The sequence below is a fragment of the Mustela nivalis genome (genome assembly GCF_964662115.1).
Source record: "Mustela nivalis genome assembly, chromosome: 7".
NCBI lineage: Eukaryota > Metazoa > Chordata > Mammalia > Carnivora > Mustelidae > Mustela > Mustela nivalis.
In genome coordinates this window covers 68668836-68696658 of record NC_139026.1, presented here as the reverse complement: position 1 = coordinate 68696658, position 27823 = coordinate 68668836, and the positions used below count along the sequence as shown (strand labels likewise).

Sequence of the window (27823 nt, the reverse complement as noted above, 5' to 3'; positions counted from 1 at the left end):
TAACTTTGAACATAAAAATTTCATTTCTAATGATAAAGGGGTCAGTTCATCAAGAAGATATAACATTTGTTTATGCACCTAAATTTACGCATCTTAGTTTATGCACCTAAGATAGGAATACCTAAGTATATAAAGCACATATTAACAGAACTGAAGGGAGAAACAGATGGCAGTATAGCAATAGGAGACTTCAATATACCATTTCCAACAATAAATGGATCAGTCAGAAAATCAGTAAGGAAACACTGAATATAAACTATATGTTAGACTGGATGGGTTTAGCAGATGTTTACTGAACGTTGCATCCAAAAGAAGCAGAATACAGATTCTTCTCAAGCACATATGAAACATGCTCCAGAACAGATCATATGTTAGACCAAAAGAGAAGTCTCAACAAATTTTAAAATACTGAAGTCCTATCAGGCACCCTTTCTGATCACAGTGGTATAAAACTAGAACTCTATTACAAGAAAAACCCAGAAAGTCTTCAACAAAATATTACTTAATCAAATTCAACAGTACATTAAAAGGATCATGTCAGATCAAATGGTATTTATTTCAGGAATGCAAGTATGGTCCAACATAAAAATCAGTCAGAATGATGTATCACATTAACAAAACAAAATTAGAAGAAAACATAGGCAGTAAGCTCTTTGACGTGAGTTTTGGCAATGATTTTTGGATTCGATACCAATAGCAAAGGCAACAAAAGCAAAAATAAACAGGTGGGACTATACCAAACTATAAAGCTGTAGCACAGCAAAGAAAACCATTGACAAAAGGAAAGGGCAGTCTACAGAATGGGAGAAAATATTTGCAAACTTCGGGTCAGAGGTTAATATCCAAAATATATAAAGAATTCATACAACTCAATGATAAAAAATCCCAGACAACTCAATTTAAAAATAAATAGAGGATTGGAAGAATTAATATTGTTAAAGTGTTCATACTACCCAAAACAAAGTACAGATTGAATATAATCCCTATAAAATACCAACAGCATTTTTCACAGAACTAGAAAGAAGCATCCAAAAAATTTGTATGGACCCACAAAAGTCCCTGAATAACCAAGAGTCTTGAGCAAGACCAAAGGTGAAGATAACACAGTCTCAGATTTCAGGATATACAATAAGCTACAGTAATCAAAACAGTATGATATCAGGACAAAAGTAGACATATAGATCAATGGAACGGGATAGAGAGTCCAGAAATAAGCACATGCTTATATGGTAAATTCAGCTGTGACAAAGGAGGCAAGAATATGCAATGGGGAAAAGATAGTAATAAATAAATAAATAAATGATGCTGGAAAAATGGGATAGGTGTATGCAAAAGAATGAAACTGGACCACTGGCTTAAGTCACACACAAAAATAAACTCAGAATGGATTAGTCATAAATGTGGACCTGAAATCATAAAACTGCTTAAGGAAAACATGGGCATTTCTTCGACATTGATCTTAGCACTATTTTTCTTGATATGTCTCTTTGGAAAGGGAAATAAAAGCAGAAATAAACTTTTGAGACCACCAAAATAAAAAGCTTTTGCGCAATGAAGGAAACCATCAACAAAATGAAAAGGCAACCTACTGAATGGGAGAAGGAATTTGCAAGTGATATATCTAATAAGGGTTATATAAAATATATAAAAAACTTACACAACTCAACACCAAAATATCCCAAATAATTTGATTAAAAAATGGGCAGAGAACCTGAATAGATGTCTTTCCAAGGAAGACATACAAATCATCAGTGGACAAGTGAAAAGATGCTCAGTATAACTAATTGTGGAAAGATTAGTGCAAATCGAAGCCACAAGGAGCTGTTGCCTCTCACCTGCTAGAAATAGTTACCACCCAGAAGGCAAGGGATACCAAATGTTGGTGAAGGTGTGGAAAAAAGGGAAACCCTATTGTACTAATGGCTAGGGATGTAAATTGATATAGCCAGTATGGAATATAGTATGTAGGTCCCTTAAAAAATTAGAACTCCCGGGCGCCTGGGTGGCTCAGAGGGCTCAGGTCATGATCTCAGGGTCCTGGGATCGAGTCCCGCATCGGGCTCTCTGCTCAGCAGGGAGCCTGCTTCCTCCTCTCTCTCTCTGCCTGCCTCTCTGCCTGCTTGTGATCTCTGTCTGTCAAATAAATAAATAAATAAAATCTTTAAAAAAAAAAAAAATTAGAACTCCCATGTGATCCAGCAATCACACTTCTGGATATATATATGTATGTGTGTGTGAATGTGTATATGTGTGTGTGTGTGTGTATATATATATATATATATATATATATATTTTTTTTTTTTTTTAAAAGAAAAGGAAACATGGTATTGAAGAGATATCTGTACTCTTCTGTTCACTGCAGCATTATTTACCACAACCAAAAAATGGAAACAACCTAAGTGGGGAGTGCCTGGGTAGCTCAGTCATTAAGCGTCTGCCTTCAGCTCAGGTTATGGTCTTAGGGTCTTGGGACTGAGCACTGCATTGGGCTCCTTGCTCAGTGGGAAGCCTGCTTCTCCCTCCCCCACTTCCTCTGCTTGTGTTCCCTCTCTCAGTCTCTCTCTCTGTCAAATAAATAAATTAAAACCTTAAAAAAAAAAAAGTGGGGTGTGTGTTTGATATTATTTAGTTATGAGAAGGAAGGACATCCTGCCATCTGTCACAACATAGATGGCCTTGAGGGCATTGTACTAAATGAAATAAGACAGAGAAAAACAATTGGATTATTATTTCACTTACATGTGAAATTTGAGAAGGCTGAACTCAGAATAGTAGGGGCTACGTGGGGGAGGGAGATGTTGGTCAAAGAATACAAACTTCCAGTTTTATGATAAGTTCTGGGAATCTAACATACAGAATAGTGATTATAGTTATTAATACTGTGTTCTCTACCTGGAATTTGCTGAGAGCAGATCATAAATATTCTTAACACAAGAAGAAATGGTAATTACGTGACACTGTGTTAGTGTTGTGAATGTAATCATGTTGCAACATATATTAAGTGCATCTAGTCAATATATCGTGTACCTTAAACTTACACAATGTTTTATGTCAACTATATCTCAATAAAAATGGAAGAACAAAACCTCATTTTTATTGTATTAAATTGTCTTATATTCATTGCTAGTTTCTCCTTTTTTTAGAAAAATTTTCAAGTTTTCAGTGAATTGTTAAGATGTCAAATCTGCAAGTTCCTTTTTTTTTTTGCAGACTACTCTGCAAGTGGCTATGAATAATAAATAGAACCGGAAATTGTAGTCCTTGTTCAGGTAGACTAGGGACTTAATTGTTGCATTATAGATAGCACATACATAAAGTGATGGAAGAAAATATTGCAGAGTGTTGCCTATAGATAGAAGTCAGTATAATCCAAACTGAAGATAATGTAGAAAGATGCCAAGTCAATAGTTATAGAGTCAGTAATGGGATACTTTGCAGAGAGTTATCTTGAAGAAATTATTTAAAATAAGAACTTCATAGTGATACATAGATGTGGTAACATCAAGTAGCAGAAAAACTGATGATGAAAAGCAGTAGTCTTTTATTTCTCCTTTCCCCTCAGCCCCTCATTTTAGAAGTGTTCTCTTTTAGTCATTGTTTAGGTCTGATAATTACTTGCTGAGAGTATATTTGCTTATTTTTTCCACATAGTCTCATATTTATGTATGTATGTATGTATGTATTTGACAGAGAGATCATAGGCAGAGAGGCAGGCAACGAGAGAGGAGAAAGCAGGCTCCCCGCTGAGCAGAGAGCCGATATGGGGCTCGATCCCAGGACCCTGAGATCGTGACCCCAGCTGAAGGCAGAGGCTTAACCCACTGAGCCACCCAGGTGCCCGATATAGTCTCTTTCTATACAGTATTTATTATATATTCTTTCTCTGTATATTTTATATATGTATAGTTATGTTAGTATATATTTTTCATTATACATATGTAAAATGGAAGTAATCACCAGACCATGACTATATTGCCAGTTCTAAATTTATTGAATTTGAACAATATTTATTGATTCCTAGATATTGGCAGAGAGAGCATGCAGAGGGGAGGGAGAGAGGAAGAGGGAAAGAGAATCTGAAGCAGAGGGTCACCTGGGTGGCTCAGTAGGTTAAAGCCTCTGCCTTTGGCTCAGGTCATGATCCCAGGGTCCTGGGATTGAGCCCCACATTGGGCTCTCTGCTCAGCAGGGAGCCTGCTTCCTCCTCTCTGCCTACTTGTGATCTCTGTCTGTCAAATAAATAAATAAATAAATAATCTTAAAAAAAAAAAAAAAAAAAAGAATGTGAAGCCGACTCCTTGCTGAGTACAGAGCCTCACAGGGGACTCAGTCTCATGATTTTGAGATCGTGACCTGAACCAAACCAAGAGTCGGCTTAACTGACTGCACCACCCAGATAGCCCTCACTCACTTATCCTTTTTCCTTCCCACATGCACGGAGGTAAAGGCAAAGAATTTTTTTTTCATAGTTTTATGCATGTTTTCATATATACATAGACTCAATTTCTCATCTCATTTGCATTGGACTACATACAGAAGGACATTAGAATTGTTTTAGGTTCACAGCTGTTAGTGATTGGTTGTGTAGTTTAAATCAAGAGTTAATACCTTTGAATGAATTCTTCATGCTAATTAAAAGGAGATATATAAATGCTCAGTACACTTGTTAAGGCTTTTCAGAAAAGAAATGAAATGTAAAAGCTCTTCGCAGGTAACGTGATAATGCTGGAAGGAGAAATAGTATAGTGATCATGATTATGATATAATTTGAGCTTTTGGAAGGGCCTTTTATTGAGAAATGTAAGGAAGAAATAAAGAAGTCAAAAAGTAGGAAGAATGACTTTACTCTTACATGAAGGAAGAACAGTTTCTCCTATCTTCTTTCATGGATGTGGTCTTTTTGGGATAGTAGAATGCATTTCTATCCTTTTAGTATGTTTCTGTTTATATTGGTGCCTAGTGATAGACTGTCACTGATCATTATTCCAGATTTGTTCCTTGTTTGGCACAAACCATGTAGCACTTTTTGATCCTTTGTGAAGCCAGTTAAGGAATGTTCTGCACTGTGATAAATCTCATTTTTTTCCTTTTTAAACATTATTTTGGAATGTGCATTTATAATCTAGAAATGGGTTTTTAAATGAGGTACTTCTAAAATACTTCATAATTCTTAAATGAATGGTTTTCATATAGCACATTCAGAAAAGTTGCATTATATTTTAAGTGTTTAAGTGTTTAATCTTTCTTTGATTTTGTCTTTACACTTTTGCCAGCTTCTAGATTTAGCTTGTATCTTCCAAATAACTCAAAAGCTTTTAAAATATTTCTTCTCAATTTTCTTTTAAAGTAGGTCAGTTCAGATTTTATATCTAACTTGCAAGTGGAAAATCTGAAGCACAGGAAAGTTAGGTAATTTACCCAAACTTTAATAATCAGTGGTAGAAGTTAAGTAAAAACCAAGGTCTTTCGAAGTCTAGTCTGTTGCTCTACCTATCAGATGAATAGGGGTCTATTATGTACTTTCCAGTTGGCTGTATTTTTTAGACATATAATCCGGTAATTTAAAAGTTGTAATTATCATCTGGTTATTGAAATGACTTATTCAAAGTTATAAAAAATAAAAGAGTCAGTACAAACCCAAGAACTCATAAAATTCTCCAAACTAGTCTCTTATAAAGTGCTTGGCAGTGTGGCATCTTAGAGTGCAGGATATTGGAATTGTTCCATGATGGGAATAAAATTTAACTTCAGTAATCATGCTCTTTCCATTTTATTTAAATGTCAGAATTGTGGAGCTACTTCTTTCCCCTCAAGTGTGTGAGTATTGCTCTCTTAAGCAGGGTGTTCAGGGAATGGTGTGAGCTATACTTAATTTGTTACCATATATTTAGTTATAAATCTTGGAGAGTCTTTGTGGCATTTTGCTGACTGGTATTAAAGCCTATAAAGGGAGCTAAATATAGTACCTACTATAAGAAAATTGTTAACTAAGGTAAAGCCTCTGCCTTCGGCTCAGGTCATGATCCACGGTTCTGGGATGGAGCCCCACATCGGGCTCTCTGCTCAGCAGGGAGCCTGCTTCCCTTCCTCTCTCTCTGCCTGCCTCTCTGCCTACTTGTGATCTCTGTCTGTCAAATAAATAAATAAAATCTTAAAAAAAAAAAAAGAAAGAAAATTGTTAACTATAGGAAATGTTATTGACAAAGTACCTTTCACTGTCCCTTAAATGGTCACGTGGAAGGGTTTCCACATATGCCTGTGCTTGTGACCAGCCTCTCCTGCAGTCATGCTTTTTGGAGAAAGCACAGACCCCCTGAGATTTAATAGGTTTGACCTAAGAAACCAATTACTTTTAGGTATTCTTCGAATGAATGAAGATTCTTAGAATGCAGTGAAATTTCCATGGAGGGGAGGCTGATAGTGCCAGAAGTACATCTCAAGCTGAGAGCCCTCTACCTCACTAACTTTATAGGAATAGGGCAAAATGAAATCAGCTACCTTCTTACGGAGTCCCTCAATACAGATAGCTGTAGGACATGCCAGGAGCTCTTTTTCTTTTCAGCCCCCTCTCCCCTATTCCCCACCCCTCCACTCAAGGCCTGAGTTTGTATGTGCTGTGGAGATCTGTGCTGTGGAGATAGACGGTGCACCACATTTTTGTCACAGTGCTTGAAACTTCCCATTGTGGCCCACTTCTCACAGCCAGTCCCATCTCCCCTTTAGGCTAGTTGTGTTGCCTGAATCTGAGGACAAGTCTGTTCCTTTTTCCATTTAGCTTCATTGGCACAGAAGTCACCTAGAGGAAACATGAGTTACTGTAAGGATCTATTTAGTAATGCCCTAGCCTGTACCTGTTCAGTTTGAGGCCCTATTCAGCTCAGTTTCTGAGAGAATGGAGACCATATCTCTCTTCTAAGAGCTCTTTCAGAGCCTTTTTCAGTTCCCCTCAGAACTTTAGTAACTTTCATTTGGGAATGAATTACTATGAACTGTTGCTTTTCTCAAAAACAATTAACACTCTGAGCACTATGAACTGTTTGCTTTTAGTTGGTGAGTGAGGGGGGATTAAAGTGCCCCATAACTGGGTATGTGCAAAGCTATAATAAGCTTCTATCAAGTCATAGCTTCCTTTTAACCAAGCTTACTGCTCCTCACCAAACCCAAGTTATCTGAGTCTTTCATTTAATCACATTCCCTAACGAGGATTCATCTGAGAAGAAAAGGGGTGAAGGATGATGATGTGTTTGTGAGGTGCAGAAGAGAGTCTGCTCTTTCATTCCATGTAGCTCGAGAGTCATCTCCCTCAGTGATTTGGTCTGGTAGCGCACATTGCAACGAGAATGTACTTGGCGAAACTATACTTGAGATTATTTTTCTTAATTCTCAGATTTCTGCACTGAGTGGCCAGCTGCTCTGGACAGTGATGAAAAATGTGAGAAGCATTTTCCCATTGAAGTGGACACAACTGATTATGTTTCAGCAGGACCATCTATCCGAAACCCCAAAGCACGAGTAGTAACCTTAAGGGTAAGGAATATTTTTCTAAAAATAAGAATTATTATAATACATTAATTCAAAATAACATTTTGTATATAGAAAACTGATACTGTAGAAAATTTGGAAAACAGTGAAAATTTTAAAGTATTAAATAAAATTGCCTCTAATTCTACTACTTATAAATAACCTTGACTACTGGAATTCATTTTAGTATATATATAGTCAACCTTTGTGTATGTTAATAGGATGATACTATATTTGATTAGTTATCTGCTCTTTTTTATTTAACAATGTGAATTAAAATTTTTCCAAGGTTATTAAACATTCTTTAATTTTTTTATTGAAGTATAGTTTACATACATTATTATATTAATACCAGGTGTACAAGCTAGTAATGATTATATACATTACAAAATACTCACTATGATAAGTGCAGTTACCATCTGTTAGCATACAAAGTTATCACTCTTTAATATTATTTTTTTATTTTATTTTTAAGTTATCTTTATACCCAAGGTGGGGCTTGAACTCAAAACCTCACATCGTCTACTGACTGAGCCAGCCAAATGCCCCTCTTTAATATATTATTAATGGCTACATAGAATAACGTAAATCAGGGTCTTTTCTATGCTAAGAGAGTGTTTGAGGCTGAACACTTATATATAATAAGAGACCAAAATCTGAATATTTGGGCTTTTTGTTTACTCTTTCAGAGATTTCTTAGGAAATGAGTGATAAATAAGAGTGGTTTTAATTCTCCTTTTTAAATATCTATACCTTATTTTTATCTTTTCTTTTTGTCTTTTTCATTAGGTGAAACTTCTAAAATAATGTTTATGTAGTCCTTTATGCTGTTCTATACAATGGATGTGCCTCTGGCTTTTAGCTTCTAAGTATACACTGGTATTCAGTTTGAGATAATAGCCTCTATTACGTTAACGATGTGTCCTAGTCCTATAGCATTTTTGAAATGATCTCCTTTGAATTAATGTAGTAATGAATTATATGGTTGTATTTACACTTACTGAAGTGTTCTGAACCCTGATTATTTCAAAGTACATCATTCTTTTGCCTTCCTATGGATCTGCTCTGTTAGCATTTTATTTAGGATCGTTTGTTGCTTGGAGAAACATTAAATCCCTGCTCCTACCCATCAGAGCATGTCACATACTATTGCAGTTCCAAGTGTCTTGCTGTAGTAACTTCCAAGTTAGTATTTGAAACCACTGTTTTCTCCGGTAAGAGTCTTGATCCACATGGCATAGCTTTCTCACACAGCAGTCACAGAGCAGTTACCTGATGGGTTTTTGTTATTTGTTTTTTTGTTTTTAACTAAAAAAAATTTAGATTTATGGAAAACTTTCAAGGATAGTTCACAGAATCCTCCTATATTTCACACCAAATTTCTTATGTTGTTAACATTTTTACTATTGTGGTGCATTTATTACAATGAGCCAATATTGATACATTATTAATTAAAGTTCATACTTTATTCAGATTTTCTTTTTAAAGATTTTATTTCTTTATTTGAGAAACAGCACTCATGAGACAGAACATGAGTTGGAGGGCATGGGAGAGGGAGAGGCAGGCTTGCCGCTGAGCAGAAAGCCCTGTTGACACCAGGCTCTGTCTCAGGACCCTAGGATCATGCTCTGAGCCAAAGGCAGATGCTTAACAGACTGAGCCACCCAGGTGCCCCTATTCAGATTTCTTTAGGCACCTCTTGACTGTGGTGGTTTCTCAGAATTTACTTGTTTTTAGTGACCTTGACAGTTTTGAGAAGTACTAGTTATGTATTTTGTGGAATGTACTTCATTTTAGATTTGTTTGATTTTCTTCTCATGCTTAGACTGGTATGTATTTTTGGGGAGGAAAACCTCACCAGTAAAGTGCCATTTCGTCATATCATAGCAAAGGTGGAGACTCCTTTTTTTTTTTTTTTAACACTCAAAAAATGAGATTTTGTACTCCATGTAGTTTTTATTTTAAATCAGAACAGCCCATGTTTGGGGTGCCTAAGTGGCTCAGACAGTTAAGCGGCTACCTTTGGCCAGGGTCATGATCACAGGGTTCTGGGATCAAGACCTACTTTGGGTTCCTTGCTCAGCTGGGAGCCTGCTTCTCCCTCTACCCCTCCCCTGCTCATGTGTGCTCTCTCTCTCCCTCCCTCCCCTTCTCTCTTTGTCTCTTTGACAAATAAATAAAATCTTTTTAAAAAATGAAAAAGAAAGGGCTCGTGGGTGGCTCAGTGGGTTAAAGCCTCTGCCTTTGGCTCAGGTCATGATGCCAGGGTCCTGGGTTCGAGCCCCATATCGGGCTCTGCTCAGCGGGGAGCCTGCTTCCCCCTCTCTCTCTGCCTGCTTCTCTGCCTACTTGTGATCTCTGTCTGTCAAATAAAATCTTAAAAAAAAAATGAAAAAGAACATTCCATGTGGACTGCAAAAATATGTTGACAGTCTCGCAACCATTTTTACACTATAAGGTAACAAGTAGATAAACTTTAATTTCTAGAAATATTATTAGAGGTACATCCATGTTTGATTTGTAATTTTCTTTCTTTGAAAGGTTTTGGTATCAGGATTGTGCCTTCTTTATGAAATAAATTTACAAAGCTCGTCAGCCTTTTTTCCCCCCTAGAATAGTTTAAATATCATAGCATTACATTTATATGTTTGGAGAAATTGAAAATATTAAAATCACAAAAGACAATACATGTTTACTGTATAAATTTTAGAAAATCTAGATAAAGGGGGGGAAACCTTAAAATTATGCTTGGCCAACATTCCACAGGTTAATATAAATTACCTAGGGAGTAAGACGCCTGGCTGGTTCAGTCAGAGGAGCATGTGACTCTGGATCTCAGGGATGTGAGTTTGAGCCCCACGTTGGGTATAGAGATTACCTAAAAATGTTTTTAAAAATTTTTTTTAAAAGTACCTAGGGGTAATTAATACCTGATATATTTTTAATAATTTAGTAAATGTTGCCTCTTTTTAATAATAATGATGATAATAACAACCAGCTGTTGTCAAGCTCCATGTTAAGTGATTTAAAAAATCTCTGAACTCGGAATCAGGAAATCTAGAATTTTGCCTTACTTTTTGTGGGCCTTAATCTTCAGTACCAGAATAGATATCCGGTTCCCTACTTGTTCTGTTTGTTTATTTTATTTTACATAAAAATAATCCGACTGCATTATTTGAAGTATCCCACAAGATACCACTTACCTATCAGGCCGCCATCCACTTTAGTCTCCTTTTTAAAAAAATTTTTTTTTAAAGATTTTATTTATTTATTTATTTGACAGAGAGATAGAGAGATCACAAGTAGGCAGAGAGGCAGGCAGAGAGAAAAGGGGAAGCAGGCTCCCCGCTGAGTGGAGAGCCCAAAGTGGGGCTTGGTCCCAGGACCCTGAGATCATGACCTGAGCCAAAAGCAGAGGCCCAACCCACTGAGCCACCCAGGGGCCTCCTGTCTCCTTTTTGTCTTATACCACCATGTGAAACCTTCATCACTTCTTTGTGTTCTTTTCCTAACTCACATCTGCCCTTCTCGGACTCTTCACTCTACCCACTGACAGTTAAAGCTCAGTGGTGGTGTCCTGAATGGTATCATGTAGTTCAAGGGAAAAAGTAGGTAAAACAGTAGGACTAAAGCATGTGCATTCCTGTATGACTTATTTTTTTATTTTATTTATTTTGGGGGGGGAGAACATGAGAGAGAACCTGAGTTCTCTTCAGGGGTATAGGGAGGGAGGGAGAGAGAATGCCATGCAGTCTTCTTGCCCAGTGCAGAGCCCATTGTGGGGCTTGATCTCACAACCCCAAGATCATGACCAAAATCAAGAGTCAGATATTTAACCAGGTGTCACCTGGCATGATTTAAAGTAATATTGTGAAGCCAGTCAAATAGTATAAAGTACTATATTAAGAGATACTCAAGGCCACTGGGTGGCTCAGTGGTTAAAGCCTTTGCCTTCGGCTTAGGTCATGATCTCAAGGTCCTGGGATCGGGTCCCGCATCGGGCTCTCTGCTCAGTGGGGAGCTTGCTTCCCCCCTCCCTCTGCCTGCTTCTCTGCCTACTTGTGATCTCTCTCACTCTGTCAAATAAATAAATAAAATCTTTAAAAAAAAAAAGATACTCAAATTTTTAAATTCAGAGAAAGAAAGATGGTATCATATTTTTCTTGATAGTCATAAAGGTAGTGCTGAATTAAAAACAATATTTGTGTAGGACTTTTCTTTAAAAATGGCTTTCTTCTATTTATTCTCATTTATTCCTGACAAAAATCCTGTGAGTACTTTGTTTTGTAAATGAGGAAACAGTAAGATCAAGTGATTTAAGGTCACTTAGCAAATAAAGTTGCAAATCTAGAAATCAAACCCAGGTCTTGTCTTTTGTATATAACTATAGTTCTTTAACTGACGTACTATGCTTCTAAATAGAGAAGGTACTTCACACAATTAGGTTTATTTCTCAATTTATGTAACTCTTAAATATGGGCATTTGAAAGTATATACATAAAACCATGATCTCCTATGATTTGAAATGTCAGTGTTGTTTTGGGGGATAATGTTAATACAGTATTGATGCTTTAAAATGTAGCAAAAGAAAAGTCCAAGCATTCTTTGGAATTTTGGAAAAAGAATGGTAATGATTGCTGCTCAATTGCAGAGTCAGACTGTTCATCTAGTTTAATGACTACAATTTTGCAGTACCTTTGAGTGCTAGCAGGTGGCGTGAGTGTACCACATGGCTCTAAAATATTTGGAGTTTCTGGCATAAACGCTGTATAATTTTTGAACATTCAAAGTGTTAATGTGAATGTTAGTTTTAAAGCAGTTACAATAATCAGCATTGGTGCCATTTTTTTTTTTTACTACTTCTTACATAAAAAGCTAGAACACTTAAACTTTTTAAATTGTAAATTTTTAAATTTATTGTTGAAAATGATTACATTGAAGGGAGTTTTAAAAGGAAAAAAATCATTCCATTCTCTTATTCTAACGTAAAAACTATTCTTTGTACTGTGTCTGTATGCATGCATATGTACAAGTATGTTAATAATTAGGGGTACATTCATTTCACTATTTCCTTTTAAGTAATTCTTATCGTTAATAATCAGAATTATATTTCTTATACCTCAAGCTGATAAACTGGTTGTTGATACGTATTCTTTCCAGGGGACTGTGGTAATTTGCACTGCCTGCACATAGGACCATTCTGTTAGGTTGATATTTAATAGTCAATGTTTTTCCTGCATTTATTCTTTAAAAGTATATTTTTATTTATTTATTTCCTATATTTTCTTAGTTCAAATAAAAATTCACAGTGCTTAAAAAAAACATGTATCCTTTCTTTTTTTCATTAATGTGTTCATTCAACAAATACATGTCATATGTTCTTTAAGTGCTAGGCCATCACCAAAAATGGGACTGATACCGTTCTTACCCTGGAGAGTTTGCAGGCTAGTGGGAAAAATGGAAAAATAAATAAGCTCTTCTGCTATAAAGGCTTGAGGGAAGTGCAGGGTTATTGAAGCTAACGAGAAGTAGATGTGATTGTAAAATCTTATTGAGCCTTTTTTTCTCTTCATATAGTTATGGATTTTTCTTATTCTTAATGCCGTCCATGGAAAAACAGTGTGTGGCTTACCTTACTTAACTGTATTCTAATATCTAACCTATTTTTCTATGTCAAGTCTAGTTTTCTTTTAGATACCTTCAATCCATGCCATAATTCTCTCCAAATTAAAAACTGTTCATGTAGTCCAGTGTTTCCCAAAATATGTTTTAAGGAAGACTAATTCCATGAACTGTCCCTTGAAAAATAGAATATGAGGTCAGATAAATCTGGAAATTGTTACATAAGAACCCTGCGTCTTGAAATTTCAGAATGCTCATTAGCATATTACCACTTCTATGAAGTCCTTCTATAAAGAACCCAGTTTAACTCTGTATTATCTGAATATATTCAACAAAAATAGCCTTTTTAGAGAAATAATTCTTTTTTTTTAATATTTTATTTATTTATTTAACAGCCAGAGAACACAAGTAGGCAGAGAGGCAGGCAGAGAGAGAGGAGGAAGCAGGCTCCCTGCTGAGCAGAGAGCCCGATGTGGGGCTCGATCCCAGGACCCTGGGATCATGACCTGAGCAGAAGGCAGAGGCTTTAACCCACTGAGCCACCCAGGCGCCCCGAGAAATAATTCTACTTAACAGCCTCTGGGACTAGTATTAACATTTTGAGAAATGTCGAGCTGAATTTCAAATGTCTTGATCCTTCATGAATGCTCTATACCATCTTCCATGACATACCTGTAGCTTTTAAAATAAATACCCCTAAGCAAGTTGCAATGATAAAAGTCTCATAATTGCATGGTAGAAATATCTTAAAGCATTTTTGTTTTATCCCAGTATTCTTATATTCCAGCTTTACTAATACTAATTGAGTTTAATTCTTAGTGCTACTCATAAGCTGTAATATGATTTATTTAAGAGACTTATTGGTTTTAACAGGAAAGGTGCTAATGCCCAGAACTTTCAACTCAAAACAGTTTCCTCCTCCTCCTTTGTTTTTTTCCCCATGAGTAAGATCAGGCTTCATAATGCATGCCGTTTGCTAACTCTACATAGACAACAGTACAGGTTGCAAAAGTTTCTTTTTGGTTAGTTTAACATTAAATGATATTGTTACTGGGCTTTGGGGTTTTCTTTTCACTAAACAAAGTATCTGAAATAATTCTTTTCAAATAATTTTTTCTTGTATTTTTAAGGTTAAACTTTCCAGTTTGAATTTAGATGATCATGCAAAGAAGAAACTCATTAAACTTGTGGGAGAGCGATACTGCAAGACTACAGATGTACTTACCATCAAAACAGACAGGTAAAGAAAAGTTCAGCCAATTGATCATTGTGTTGTTTTTATTGGTCGTTGTGTTGTTTTATTATCTTCCAGTCTTCTGGCAGTCCTTTCCTTAAGAAATGACATTGAAAATCGGGGTATACATAAACAATGAATTCTGGTACACTGAAAAGAAATTAAAACAATAAAAAAAAATTGGGGTAGCCTTTTTTTTTTTTTTTTTTTTTAATCTTTTTTTTTATTTGTTTATCAGAGAGAGAGAGGGGGAGAGAGTGAGCACAGGCAGACAGAATGGCAGGCAGAGGCAGAGGGAGAAGCAGGCTCCCCGCTGAACAAGGAGCCCGATGTGGGACTCGATCCCAGGACGCTGGGATCATGACCTGAGCCGAAGGCAGCTGCTTAACCAACTGAGCCACCCAGGCGTCCCATTGGGGTAGCCTTATACATCAACATAAACTAACGTATTAGGTCAGTGAAGTATTTATTTGACAGAGAGAGACACAGTGAGAGAGGGAACACAAGCAGGGGGAGTGGAAGAGGGAGAAGCAGGCTTCCCACCAAGTAGGGAGCCCGATGCAGGGCTCCATCCTAGGACCCTGGGATCATCACCTGAGCCAAAGGCAAACACTTAACAACTGAGCCACCCAGCCACCTACATTTCATGTGTTTAATATCTTCACACTAGTCTACTGTTGCTGTCCTCTTTATGGACATGGAGAAGCTTGCCTAACTGCCTAGTTAAATTATTATTGTTATTTTTCAGTCTGGATTCTAATATATCCATGTGAATAAGATGTTAGAAGAGAACAAAAGTGTGATTGGCTAGTGATTAAGGTTTAAACTGATTTTTACAAAGTCAAAGATCTTTCAGTTCAAAATTTAAATGATTAAATACAGAAATTTAATTTACCCAGGCAATTTTGTAAATAAGAATTTTAGTGAATTTGCTTCATAAAAACAGTATTAAATTTACCTCATATGAATTTATAAATTGTGTTATTTGAGGTGAAGAAGGGTTATTAGTATGTTTTTACAAAAGGATTATTTTATTTCTGTTTCTGGAAGGCGGGGAAGGGTAGAAGGAAAGGGGGAGAGAGAGAATCTTAAACAGGCTCCATGCCCACCACGGAGCCCAACACGGGGCATGATCTTGTGACCCCAAGATCGTGACCTGAGCAAAATCAAGAGTCAGACACTTAACTGACTGAGCCCCCAGGTGCCCCAGGATTATTTTATTTTTATCTTACCATATTTGGCTGTTTCTGAATTATGTCAAAATATAAAGACCTGCCTTTAGAGAAAAGCAAGTGGGCAGATATCTTCTCTCCCTTCCCATTCTAGTTTCAAAGCTCTTGGAAGTCATTTAAGTTTTATGTCCTCCTTCTTAATGGTGAGAAGAAGTAGTATGGCATATATAAATGAAGGCAATAATGAGGGGTGGAAAAAACTTGGGAACCCTGGTTTTAGAGTATTATAGTATGGGGGAAAATAGATTTGAGATATATTAGTAATATTCTTTTTTACTGTCTTTAGAAAATGTAAAATAAGGTTGAGTTTTTAGTTTGTGCAGCTTAAAAAATTACTTTTAAAGTGTTGCTCTTTGAAATTCTATAAGTATTTGACAGAGTTTTTCCCTAAGTTTTCCAGTGTTGGTGGGTGTGTGTGTGTGTTTATGGTAGCAACTATTTAGAGAACTATTAAACCTAAATATATAGAATAAACAGGGTACTGCTAAAGTCACTTGTCATGTGATGGTTTTTTTTTTTTTTTTTAAGATTTTATTTATTTAATTGACAGAAAGAGGGAGAGAGTGAGTCCAAGCAGGGGGAGCAGCAGGCAGAGGGAGAAGCAGGCTCCCCCCTGAGCAGAGTCCAACATGGGACTCCATCCCAGGACCCTGGGATCATGACTTGAGCCAAAGGCAGATGCTTAACTTACTGAGCCACCCATGTGCTCCTGTCAAATGATGATTTTATTTTATATTTAAAGAAATTGGAATTAATGATTTCTAAAAGCTTAATTTGTTATCTCCTATATATATAGAAGTTTTATCTAGTATTAGGTCATTAAATCTATTTTTTTTTTAAGATTTTATTTATTTATTTGAGAGAGAGTGGGTGACAGAGAGCATGAACTGTAGGGAGGGGAGCAGCAGAGGCAGAGAGAGAAGCAGGCTCCCTGCCGAGCAAGGAGCCCGATGTGGGACTCGATCCCAGAACCCTGGGATCATGACCTGAGCCGAAGACAGCTGCTTAACCAACTGAGCCACCCAGGCGTCCCCATTAATTCTATTTTAAATACAACAACTTCAGTATAGCATTGAATAGTACAGCTCATTTTTTAAAAACTTGGCTCTGGAGAAATCAAGATGAACGTTTTGATTAGCCACTGTCTTTAATCTATCTCTGTTTTTAAAATGAACTCTGTAGATACAATCACACTGTCCAGCAGACTCTTAGCCCCAAGATTGTGAAGGGCACTTAGATTGGACACAGTCATATTAAAAAATAGTGTAAAACTATTATCAGATACAAATAACTCCCATTAGTGATGAAAACAAAGAGAAATAAAAGGTAGGATATTCCCTGAATATAGAGAATACCTGAATATAAGTTATCCTTTGTATTTAGTGTTTGTATATTTTGCAAACTATTTTATGTACTGAATTTTTAAAATTTTGACTTCTTCTCTCTCTTTCTCTTACAGGTGCCCTTTAAAGAGAGAATTATGATTATGCACTCTATCTGCTAACAGTTTTATACCATGAGTCTTGGGTAAGTGATTGTGTGTGAATGTTTAATAATTTTGTCAGGATAATTTAGATGGTGTTAACATTTCAAAACAGTCTGTGACAGTTAGTCAGTTGAGGATTTAATGAACCACTAAACTACAGATGAAATGTTATAAATAATTTCTACTGACATTGAAATTGAGGACCTTGAAATAGATTATGCAGTCCATCTCAGTTCCATCTTACAGAAATCAGATGACCAAATACTAAATGCCTTTAAAATTCAGAGTTTCTGTCTTCGTTTAGAAGATCTGAATTTTTTTTTTTTTCTTTTGTTTGACTTTGGCTGAAAGTTATCAAAGTTATAGAAGGGAGTTCATCTGTATAACTCAAGAATTTAGAATGCATCCTGCTGTTCAAATAAACTTCATAACAAAGCCCCAAAACTTTATAGAAAGGTATTTTAAATATTTATTAAAATTTTTAGTTAACACATAGCCTTTTGTGTGAACATTTCCCTAGTTTACATCAGGGACAATTAAGGGCAATTATTTATTTAATTTTAGTATTAAAAATAGTCTTGTGTCTGAGTTTTTTGAGATTTAATACAGGCATACACATTTATTTATAAGGAAGTTTTTGCTTGAGCATCAACTTACTAATTTAAAGTTGGTATCTAATAGTTTGGGTAACTCAAAGTTTTAAATATTATTTTTAAAAATTAAAATAATTTAAAATATGCATAAATTAATTTTTTTGCAGCTTGCCTAACAGACATGGGACTCAGTAGTATTTTCTATTAGGAACATATGAAGGAATGGAGATAGGAGAGTGTCACTCTCTTTAGATGTTTGAAGGACTTCATATTAAAGAAAGGTTAGATTTGTTTTTCATGACTTTTAGGTATACAACAAGGTAAAAGTAATAGAGAAACAGACTTTGTCACTGAGTACAAACTTTCTAAGAGAGTCCTCTAAAGATGGAGTGTGCTACTTTTAATTGGTAGAGAACGTTCCATCCTTTGGCTACTTAATGGAGATATGGTGGTGAAAGGATCACTCTCTTTGGATAGATAGTTGGATTAGATGCCCTTGGGAATCTCCTGCCATCCCTGAGTTGTTGTAATTGAGTAAACACATGCAACCATTCTCCAGACTGCTCACAGCATTCTCTTCATAATAACAGTAAAACTGTAGCACAAGAGCTTAAGTGGAAAAGAAAAGAAAAGAAAAGGAAATTTTGTTGCCAGGTTACTAAAGAACAAAAAGTAGCTGGTAGCTTTTCTCTTCTGAGGTATTCTAATTATCATACTTTATCCAGATTTTCTAGTTCCTGGCTTCAGGAGCAACATCATAATAGCAGTTAATCTCTCTTTCCTGTCAGTTGATTTTATAAATGCCTTTGGCTTAATGTAATTAAGTTCTCTTTTGAACCAGCAACATGGTTGAATTAGCTATAGCTCTATGGCTGATCCTGAAAGAGTTAATACCAAACAATAAAAACTGACCAGTTTTGAGTCTCTTTTGCCAACAGCCTCTAAAATGAATTTGCCCCAAAGGAAATGACAGGCATAAATAAATTCAGTGAAAGTTGACTTACTGGATTCTTTCTGTGGTTCCATGACATAGAATCCAAACAAGCTTGTATTCTGGATTCACACAAGTAGCCTTTGATCTTTAATGCTAATTACTTTGATGCCAGAATAAGTGGCCACATACATCTGTCCTAAACAGATATAATTAAATAATTTCTGTATTAAACTTGGCTCTTAATCCTTTCTAAATAAGTACCATCAATGAAGAAGCTTTAAGAGAATGCAGATGAGCCGTGAAATTTTGCAGAGCTGGTGGAACAGAATTTTTATTGAATTGAAGTTCTTTTTTCCTTCACTTTCCTTCCTTTCTGGAATTCAGACTTGAAATTGATGTTACCAAACTGGTATTTAATCAAATATTTAGAGAACCCCCTTTTAATCCATTTCTTTTTAACTAGTTTCGGAGTATTTAATACCTAAAAGTAAGCTGCTCTTAATTTTCTGGCTTTTTAACCTTTTTGTGGAGGTTACCTCTAAGTGTTGAGGGGAAAGTAGTTGATTTTATGTAGCACACAGTTCGGAAACTTCTATGAAAACGTGTTCATCTAGACTTGAGGATAAAGAAATTTACTACTGTATGCTATTCAAACAGTTTAACTTTGGAAGTATCAAAGTAAATGTTGAAAAGCATAGATTTCACATACCGTAGACTTCAAGCAGTGAGTTAAAGAATGGTTATGGCAGTGCTAGGAGGTGATGAGACATGCTTTAGACCATTTATCCTTCCACAGTTCAAAGAAGGAAAGAGAGTTGTAGAAATTTGTTTCAGTCTTTCAGTATGACATGTTTTTAGCATAGGAGTGAATTAACTTTTATCCTTTGGAACCTGATTGACCTGGATTTGAATTCCATTACTTCTTATGTAGCTTTGGCCAGCTATTTGGCCTCCTAGGTTCACTTTTCTTCTAAGTGTTTTTGGGTAGAATTTGCATGAAATGTCTGGCAGGTAGCAGGCTCTCAGTAAATGGTGGCTATTAACATTATTGTTAATACTAAAAGGAAGAAAGATTTGTCTTTGGATTTCAAATTAATTTATTCCCATTTAACTTGACAGAGACTTTATATAGGTAATCAGATCTGTACCCTGTTGTATTTGAATTTTTAGAACAGGTATCCTTCTCAGCATTCTGACATGCTGATAATAACAAAACTTCCTAGATTTTAACTTCGTGCCATGATATTCTTTAAAGCTTCCACAAGTAATTTGGTTAAGAAATGATCAGATGAAACATTTTGTAAAATGATTTGCACAAAAGATAGACACTGGGGGAAGAAAAAAACACTTACTTTATAGAGATCTGAAATCAAATTCCAAGGATTCTTGAATAATTTGATATTTAATTACTAATAGTTCCTTTTTTAAATTTGAATTTTCAACTGTCTTATGTGGATTCCATGATAGTCTTATTGCTAGTCAAAAATACATCTAGCTTTATACTAAATTGGTTCTGGAAAGCCACATAACAAACTTCTGAGTCAGGTAATTTCAGACTCAGAGTTCATTTTTTTTTTTTTTAAGATTTTATTTATTTATTTGACAGGACCCTGGGATCATGACCTGAGCCGAAGGCAGAGGCTTTAACCCACTGAGCCATCCAGGTGCCGATTTCCATAGCCTTTTGAAGTAGAAGTCTTCAAAAGTAAGGTGACAAAGTATCAAACTCCCTTTTTAGTAAAAACGTAGCATACTTGTTAGATCTTAGCAATGATTAGCTTACTGTTCTAGCTTAATGATCTATTGATAAAATTGTTAATAATCAGCAATCATAATTGTGCCCAGTTTATAAAAAATATCTTTGCAACAGTTTGAGATACTTAATTTTCATGGATGTATGATTTATGTGTAGATTAGGTTTGCTTTTCATTTGATTATGTTTTCTCAAATATTTACAAAGTATTCTTAATTCCTTATTGTTTTGGAAGTTTTCCACAAACATTTGCTTCTATGAGTTTATTTCCTGATGCTAATTTATATTTGACTATGGTAGTATCCTCTGTATTATAGAAAAATAATGGCTGCTGTAACAGGGTGCATCTTTTCAATGTGAAATGTATTTATGCATAAACTTCTGAGTAATCTAATTATGCATAAACTAATATTACAGTGTTTATTAAAGAAAAAAATAACTAAATACATTAATTGGATTCCCATGATGAGTCTGAGCATTTGTAGTAGAGCAGTAACAATAAAGAGTGCTTACTTGCTACCTTTTCCTTGATTCCAGGCAAATAGCACATCTGGCCTTAATTTAATTTATTTTTATTTTTATTATTGTTATTGTTATTTTTAGAGAGGGAGCAGAGAGGAGAGAAAGAATCTTTTTTTTTTCTTTTTCTTTTTTATAAACATATAATGTATTTTTATCCCCAGGGGTACAGGTCTGTGAATCGCCAGGTTTACACACTTCACAGCACTCACCATAGCACATACCCTCCCCAATGTCCATAACCCCACCCCCCTTTCGGAAACCCCCTCCCCCCCGCAACCTTCAGTTTGTTTTGTGAGATTAAGAGTCACTTATGGTTTGCCTCCCTCCCAATCCCATCTTGTTTCATTCATTCTAGGAAAGAAAGAATCTTAAGCAGGCTCCAAATCTAGCACCCAGCCAGATGTGGGGCTTGGTAGCACAGTCCTGAGATCATGACCTGAGCCAAAATCAAGAGTTCGACACTTAACTGACTGAGCCACCTAGGCTCCCCTTGGCTTTCGTTTTAAAAGAAATTTTTAGTCTTGCTCCAGGAGTCACCTGTGTCTCTTTCTTTTTTACCTTTGCTTTCCAAATGATCACCCTGGATAAAAATAAAAAAGAAACCAAAAAGGGGATGAGGAGTGAGAGAGGAGCTCCATTTTTTTTTTTTTTTTTAAGATTTTATTTATTTATTTGACATAGAGAAATAGTGAGAGATGAGCATGATGAGCAGGGGAGAGAGGGAGAAGCAGTTTCCCGCTGAGCAGGGAGCCGCATGCCGGTCTCCATACGAGGATCCTGGGATCATGACTTGAGCCGAAGGCAGACGCTTATCTGATTGAGCTGCCCAGGTGCTCTGAGGAGCTCCATTTTTAAAAAGTGCTTTAAAATGGTGTCTTTTTTCTGAACACAATAGTGTTTAGTGTGTCCATCCATTTTAAATTAGTACTGACTTTGAAGATCAGGAATCAGATTTATCTGTTACAACCTCTTCATGATATAAATTGAGAAATCAAGATTTAGAGAGATACATAGTTTTTCTCAAGTTTACAGAGTTTGTTGGCTGAGGGACTCGAGACTTGAACTGCAGCTTCAAAGTTCATATTCTTCCCATGGTATCATATTTAGTGTTATTCAACTTTGACTTCTATTAAAACAGATTATTAAATAAGAGATGAAATCAAATCTGCACTTTAGCTGCTAGCTTACTGTGTTCTCAAACTGAACAATTGACAGTTGAAAATTTATTTCCAGGGCACCTGGGTGGCTCAGTTGGTTAAGCTTCTGGCTTCAGCTCAGGTCATGATCCCAGTGTCCTGGGATGGAAAGCCCTCTATTAGGCGCCCTGCTCAGGGGCGAGCCTACTTTTCCCTCTCCCTTGGCCTCTCCCCCTGCTTGTGCTCTTTCTCTCAAATAAATAAAATCTTTTTAAAAAAAGAAAAAAGAAAGAAAATTTATCCCCCTAACCTGTTTTCAGGTAGTGGTTGCATTAGACTCACCTGGGAAGCTTTTTTTAAATTACGGATCCATGAACTCTACATAATTAACATCTCTAGTGGTGAAACTCAGGAAGGTTTCATTTTAAAGTCTCCACAGAGGAGTCTGATATAAGTTCTGATTGTGAATAATTTCCCCAATCTTTGAGTCTTCTTAATAAAGAAACTACACAGAAGGCTGGTATATCTCTTTTAAGATGGTTTTTGTATATGTGTCTAGTATCAGTTAGTTGAGTGACCGCCTTCAGCAGCTCAGGTCATGATCCTGGAGTCCCAGGATTGAGTCCCGCATTGGGCTCCCAGCTCCACAGGGAGTCCGCTTCTTCCTCTGACCATCTACCCTCTCATGCTCTCTCTTACTTGCTCTCTCTCTCAAATAAATAAATAAGATCATTAAAAAAAAAAAAAAGAAGAAGGGCAAAAAAATTTGTCCATGATACAGACTTTTTTGACTTGATGTGTTAGGCAATAGGCAGCTGTTCTGTATTCTTGGATGATGGCACAATTAAGGTGACACTTCTCTTTGCTGTCAGGGAAAACATCATATTACATCCTTTAAAAATATTTTCTCTTCCTGTTGCCTACTGCTACCACTCTGAGTCTTCATCATCTTTTAACTATAATAGCCTTATTGATTTTCCCATCCCGTCTATCTTCTGGATTTCTGTTAAAGTAATTGTTTCTAAAAAGCAAATCTATTGTGTCATATTGCTTTATAAAGTCCTTCAGTGAGTGGTTCCCTATTACCCAGGATAAAATCTAACCTACATAGCCTGTCTGTTCACAACAGTTTGCCACCTCATTACCAGTTCTCAGGAAATATAAGCTATGTATTCTGTATCTCAGCCGTAATGAACATAATGTGTTCTTTTATAACTTTACATATGCTGTTCTTTCTGCTTATGATTTTTTTTTCAAATTGATCAGCCTTGCCGATTCATATGAATCTTTTAATACACTTCAGATGTAGCCCGTCCTAGAAGTTATCAGTGTATCCTTTCCTCCTCCTCCTGTTAGCATTCTTCTTATTGCTTCTATGTTAATTGTCTGACTGACCCTGTTAGACTGTGAGATTACTGAGGAGAAGGACGTATCTTTCATTTATTGTTGCATTCCCAACCCCGAGTACAATGTCTGACAAAATAGCATTCAGTAAATTTTTAAAAAACCAATCTGAATTAAATCGAGTTCCTTGACATACTCAGTTAAACATTTGGCCATGGTAACTGAAAGAATTGGCAGTAGTCTTTCTTTTTGTAAAAAATCCACTATGGATATTTACCTCTTCTTATTTTTTATGATTTTCAAATAACTTGAATTTTCTTCTAATGCTTAAACTGTTTTTTCCTCATGTAGCACAATGCCTTACTTATAATCATGAGAAGTGGAATATTACTGTGATTCATGTTCTAGGCAAAGGGAGCTGTAATTAAGATGGTAAAAGGTGACAACTTTGTGTGTTCAGTGGAACAGCTATTTCTTTGCCTTCTGCTACATCAGAATACACTGACCAATGCATGGAATGCAGTGTTTTTCTTTGTATTGAATTTATGCTTACAAGAGGACAAAAAGGTGATAGATGCAATTAAATTATTCTTTTGTTCTTTATATTCTTTTTTACAGTGTATCTGTGTTCCTTGGAATATGTTGTTCTGCCACTAAAAAGCAGTATGATTTGGCAAATTATTTAATGGGTCTGGGCTTCAGTTTTTGGTCTATAAAGCAGATAGTAATAGTACTACCTCATAGGGTTGTTGTGGAAGTTAAGTGAATTATTGTATGTATGGTGCTGACATACGTAGTAAGTATTCTAAAGTAAGTATTCTAATAGCTATATTCATCCCATGCTGCTTTCCTCACCTTGGCCTCCATTCAGTTCCGTGATTATACTGAGGTCTTTGCTATCTCCAGGTCTTTCTGGATGCTCTTTTCTCTGCTGGGGTTGCAGTCTTCCATTTGATTGGCTCCTACTCAACTCCAGGTTTCCTACTAGACTGGCAATTGCAGGACAGCACAGTGTGTGCCTGGCAGGGTAGTTGTGCAATAAAGATTTATTGAGCAAACGAATAATTGAGGCTTTGTAGAAAGGAGAACAGATCGTGTAGAATGAAAGGTTGCTTCCTCTAGGGTTGTAGTCAGAGCAGGTTCTCTCGTTGTAGGCAGGGAAGAAAAAAGAGAGCCCAGATATGTGTATATGTATTATATACACACTCATACAAATTAAATGCTAAAATTATAAATGTTTAGTGGTTGAAGTATTAAAATAGGAGTCTATAGGTTAATCAAACTCTGCCTAAATGGTGATCAATTTAAGCTTAGTGATATTTTTAATTGCCACCCAGTAATTTGAAGATGATATTATTTATACTTTAAAATTAATATATTGCAGCTACACTTCAAAAGAAGAAACTCTTGGGGCGCCTGGGTGGCTCAGTTGGTTAAGCATCTCCCTTCAGCTCAGGTCATGATCCCGGAGTCCTGGGATCAAGCCCTGCATTGGGTTCCCTGCTCAGCCAGGAGTCTGCTTCTCTCCCTGCCCCTTACCCCACTCATGCTCTCTATCTCTTTTGCTCTTTCTCTTGCTGTCTTTCAAATAAATAAACAAAATCTTTGGGGGTGCGGTGGAGAGAGACTGGTTGAGGAGTAAGTGAGAGTTTATATAGTGCTATCTCTTTTGTATGTGTTTGAAATTTTCTGTAATAGACTCCTTTAAATCACAAAAACAAAATGTATTTAGCCTCATAGAAAATGATTAACTTAGAGGTGCCTGGGTGGTTCAGTCAATGGAGTGTTGGACTCTTGATTTTTGGCTCAGGTCATGATTTCAGGGTCATAGGATCAAGCCCCCAGTTGGGCTCCGTGCACAGCACTAAGTTGGCTTGTCCCTCTTCCTCTGCTCCTCCCCCTGCTAGCATGTGCCCTTTCTCTCTAAAAAAAGAAAGAAAGAATTAGGAAAAAAAGAAAAGAAAAGAATTAGCTTATAAATTGGATTTTGGGGGCGCCTGGGTGGCTCAGTCGGTTACAACCTCTGCCTTCGGCTTAGGTCATGATCTCAGGATCCTGGGATCAAGCCCTGCAACAGGCTCCTTGCTCGGCGGGGACCTGCTTCTCTCTCTGCCTGCCTCTGCCTACCTGTGATCTCTGTCTGTCAAATAAATAAATAAAATCTTTTTTAAAAAATTGGATTTTGTTCCACTACATTATTATTGTATTTGAATAATGAGGATTTTTTTTTCTGTTTTTTATTTCATCAGCAGATGCCTAATACGAACAAGCATAGGTACCCTTTTTCTAAAATACTTGGATATGAAAACATTCATTTTTAGCCAGGGTACCTAGAGACATCCTGCTTCTCCCCGTACTGCCTAGCACATGGTGGGTTCTCAGGAAATGTTTTGTGAAAGAGTATGCAGGAGCAGTCACAGACTGAAAGGGAGTTTTGTCTGTTGAGCTCTTTCATTGCAATTTATTTGTTGAAGAAATCTTGGGCTCTTGTTTGCTGTGGGCTTTCCCATCATTTGAATTCTGCTGATTGTATCACCATACTATAATTTTTTAAGTTGATAGTTGTATCTAGAGCTTCATCAGATTCTATTTTGACTTTTTAAAAACTACTGTGTAATTAGTATTGTGCTCTTCCATCAGGAAGTCTATGGTATCAGATTATTTTTGTGAAATTTAACACTATTAGTTCTTTAAGTTTGAAGTTATAGAAAAATTATGTTTTAGATGGTGAAAATTATAGGCTTTTAAATAAACTTATTTGGGGCGCCTGGGTGGCTCAGTGGGTTAAAGCCTCTGCCTTCGGCTCAGGTCATGATCCCAGAGTCCTGGGATCGAGCCCCGCATTGGGCTCTCTGCTCAGCGGGGAGCCTGCTTCCTCTCTCTCTCTGTCTGCCTCTCTGCCTGCTTGTGATCTGTCAAATAAATAAATAAATCTTTTAAAAAATAATAAATAAATAAATAAACTTATTTAAGAAAATAGATCCAGACTAAATTTCCCAAAATTTGTTATTGCAAACTTAAAAAATAAGTTTTGATTTTTATTTGTATAAGACATTGTCTTATTCCATTTAGGTTGCTATAACACAGTACCACAGACTGGTCTGTTTATAAACAAAAGAAATTTGTTTCTTGTTTTTTTGAAGTTTGAGATATCTAAGATCAAAGCATTGGCAGTTTGGGTGTCTAGTGACGGCTCACTTCCTGTTTCATAAACAGCTATCGTTTTGCTGTCTCCTCACATGGCAGAAGGGGCAAGGGTTTTCTCTGGAAGCTCTTTCACAAGGGTGTTAATCTCATTCATGAGGGCTCCACCTCATGACCTATGCATCTCCCAAAGACCCCACCTCCAATGCCACCATTTGGGAGTTCCATTCCAACAAGAATTGAGGGTGGGCATGGGGGGCGGAGACCCAAGCATTCAGTCTATAAGAAATATGTTAAGAGTTATCCTCCAAAGATTTGTTGGAACTTGTTAAGTAGAATCATTGGGAATCTTGGAGTTATATCATAAAATATAAAAAGATTTCAGAATCTCATATTTATAATCCCATAGTACAGATCTGATATGTATAGCAATGTAGTTTTGTGTTGGTCTGTTTTGGCATTCATTAATTCTGACTTCTGCTCTATCTAGACTGTTATTAATCCCATCCAGCTCTTCCTTAGGCATAGCCTTCAAGGCTTTTGATTGGGAACTTGGTTAATCAACTTCTATATCTGCTGTAGAGTCATTTGTACTTTTCAGAAGTTTTGAGCTTAGCTTGGTAACCTCTAACCTTGAAACAGAATCTGGTAGATGTTTTAAAAGGGTGATTGGGGTAGGGGGTGCCTGGGTGGCTCAGAGGGTTAAGCCTCTGCCTTCAGCTCAGGTCATGATCTCAGGGTCCTGTGATCAAGTCCCACATCGGGCTGTCTGCTTGGCAGGGAGTCTGTTTCCCCTTCTCTCTCTCTGCCTGCCTCTCTGCCTACTTTTGATCTCTGTCAAATAAATAAATAATATCTTTAAAAAAAAAAGGATGATTGGTTGTGCATTTAAAACACAATTCTTCCTTCTAGTACGACTTTGTCTCCTAAGCATTCTGAGATTATGGGGGATTTTACTTTGCTTTTTAGAGGTGTGATTATGATTTCCCAGCTTCTCCATAAGTAACCCCAGAACTAAAACCAGTCATGTTTGGGATTCTTCAGTTCCAGTCTGTTTTATAGAGTCCTGTGTAACAGCTCAAATTTCACGTATTCCTCTATACCCAAGAAGAATTCTGCATTTGCCAAGTGCCAGTCTTTTAAAGAATTGGAAAATGCCCTCAGGAAAGAAAATGTTTAAGGATTTCCATAAGGATCCTTCTCACATCCTTGCAGCCTGGAATTCACATTCGTCTAGTCATCACTGATTCTGTAACTCTGATATCTTTTTTTTTTAAGATTTTAAAATTTATTTTAGAGAAA

At 36.4% G+C, this 27823-nt stretch overlaps 1 pseudogene across 1 annotated transcript in view; it reads left to right on the top strand.

Annotated features, from left to right (window-relative positions):
• The window catches only part of LOC309868573 (small ribosomal subunit protein mS35-like), a 41985-nt pseudogene that overhangs the window by 9075 nt on the left and 5087 nt on the right, over nt 1-27823 (top strand). Inside the window, exons 5-7 of the transcript in view lie at nt 7388-7527; nt 14274-14383; nt 17069-17136. The product of the transcript in view is annotated as a small ribosomal subunit protein mS35-like (transcript). The remainder of the gene's footprint in view (nt 1-7387; nt 7528-14273; nt 14384-17068; nt 17137-27823) is intronic.